At 41.1% G+C, this 2,478-nt stretch overlaps 1 protein-coding gene across 1 annotated transcript in view; it reads left to right on the top strand.

Moving 5' to 3' along the window:
* The window catches only part of LOC138959575 (voltage-gated delayed rectifier potassium channel KCNH8-like), a gene marked incomplete in the record, with an annotated part of 292,039 nt that extends 290,860 nt beyond the window's left edge, over positions 1-1,179 (top strand). The window contains 1 exon segment of the mRNA XM_070331116.1: positions 1-1,179. This exon segment is cut by the window's left edge and continues 5,957 nt beyond it.
* Positions 1,180-2,478: the final 1,299 nt, after the last annotated feature.

Here is a 2,478-nt window from a genome sequence, read left to right as displayed (position 1 = left end):
TTTAAAACATTTAAACACGGCGTGTTTTATTTTTCCGCAATTGGCCGGTGATTTTGTTGTCGGTGATTTATACGTCAAAAGGCATGGACAAGAAGACAATGGGATGTTCTCGTGTAAATAATGTTGACATGGGTTTAAATATTTTGGACTAATACATGGCACGAGTGTCTTAATAAACATGAAAAACGCACCCGATATTCTTTCCAAAGATTAAGCAAAACGTTTTATAAAATAATACAAGAATCGCCAAACAAGATGTATGTCGGTAACAATCACCAAACAAACTTTCAGCGTGTGAGAAACAAAAGCTCATCAAATGGTGTCTTTCACTGTCTATTTCTTTTCGTGTTTGTGTGTCACAAACTCATATGTCTACCTTTTCATGAGCCTGATATAACCAAAAACCTTGTTACATGGTTTAAGAAAACCAAAATGACCTGAAAATCCCCAACATTCATTGAATTTGGAGGACATTTCTTAAAGGCACAGTCCCTCCCGTGTAAATAATAAGGATCGGGCGAGGCTTTAACACGGGATGAGACCATCCCTCCATTTGGACACGTTTCCAAAATCAATAGCCTGGGTACTTTTTGTACAGAGTAGAACATGTTTTGATTGATACATTTCTTGAAATCGTCTAGAATGATATTTTTTTTTATGAATTAATTTCACAGAGTGCCACTTGTGGCTTTTAATAAAGAGATTCAGATAAACAGTCGACGGGCGCAGTGGCGTGGTGGTAAGACGTCGGCCTCCTAATCGGGAGGTCCGTGAGTTCGAATTCCGGTCGCTGCCGCCTGGTGGGTTAAGAGTGGAGATTTTTCCGATCTCCCAGGTCAACTTACGTGCAGACCTGCTTAGTGACTTAACCCCCTTCGTGTGTACACGCAAGCACAAGACCAAGTGCGCACGGAAAAGATCCTGTAATCCATGTCGGAGTTCGGTGGGTTATGGAAACACGAAAATACCCAGCATGCCTACTCAACGAAAGCGGAGTGAAGCTGACTATGCTCTCAGAGTATAGTTTGGGGAACCCGAATCGGCAAACGAGCTCACACGTCACCAGACAATTCTGAAACGCGGAAGAAGAAGAAGATAAACAGTTCCATCCTGCACATAATGTATCAATTCAGGTAGGCGGTTTATATATTTGGTATGCCACCAAATGGAGAGATGTTCTTAACTTATGTAAAAGCCTGGCCAAATCTGACATGGTGAGCCGAATGTTTTACATGGGAAAGGCTGTTCCTTGTATGTAAAGTATGTTGTTGATTATACCTTTCTAACGTTTTACGGCAGGTTATTGTTAAACATCGTATGTATATAGAAGATGAACCGTTGCACTTCTTTAATGACGTTATGCATCAGGTGTGAAAGAGTGAACGTGCAATGTGAAAGAGGTAACACTATTTGATTTAAACTCTGAATTTACCTACACTAAATATTTCTGCGCCAGTCACGCGGTTGTTTATCCCTTTTTAATATGAATAAAGAAAATGCAATCACTGGCATCTCGCGGTGTGTGTGTGTATGTGTGTGTATGTGTGTGTGTGTGTGTGTGTGTGTGTGTGTGTGTGTGTGTGTATGTGTGTATGTGTGTGTGTGTGTGAGTGTGTGTGTGATAGAGAGAGAGAGAGAGAGAGAGAGAGAGAGAGAGAGAGAGAGAGAGAGAGAGTGCGTGTGTGTGCGTGCGTCTGTGTTTGTATACAGAAATGCAATCAAGATTACATTTGAAATAACGATGCTTTATCTATTGCATGCGTACATAGACATAGGGACGCAGTCAGAGACAGCAAGCCAGAGAGAGTCAGATGGACAGACACACAAGTTGTCTCTCTCTCTTCCTCCCTGTCCCAGGTTTTCAGTCATTACTCCTTTCTCTCAAAATAAATAATCAACACACCATACGTGTCGTATTGCTGAGTTCTGAACCATTTTTATTAATTCTCCATTCTTCTCTTGACGAAACAACGCACATACATTTTCCTTTGCATTTACTAACACTCTTTCATTCTCACACTCAAAGTCCAGTCTGTTTTTTCTTTGTCATGATTGTTGACTCAGTAATGCTTCCACACAATTAAGATCTACAGGCGACATAAGCATGACGTAATTAATTAACTTAACGTGAGTCTCAGTAAAATCTATTGGTAGAGATGACAGTGACATTTGTAAAGATTGCGTGTTGGGACAAGCATAAGCAAGTATCCTTGCTCGACTTGATTACAGAAGACAGCCTGTTTACGTACCAGCTAATGCTATGTACATTCTATCAGACCATTATGAATTCCACTTCAAATCTAGTAACGGTTAGTATCCGCGAGACAAGAACACTCGTCGCAACCCAGTCGGCTGAAGCGGAGTTGGAACCAAATATGGTGGGAATATACGGATGTAAATTCTAAACCTAGCGCACAAAGGATCGGACATGTACGCGAACATCCAAGGTTGTCGAGACTTCTCGGTAGTCAACGGTCT

Source organism: Littorina saxatilis, linkage group LG2 (genome assembly GCF_037325665.1).
Source record: "Littorina saxatilis isolate snail1 linkage group LG2, US_GU_Lsax_2.0, whole genome shotgun sequence".
Classification (NCBI taxonomy): Eukaryota; Metazoa; Mollusca; class Gastropoda; order Littorinimorpha; family Littorinidae; genus Littorina; species Littorina saxatilis.
Note: the sequence above shows the minus strand (reverse complement) of the source record. Positions and strands in the feature narration are given on the sequence as shown.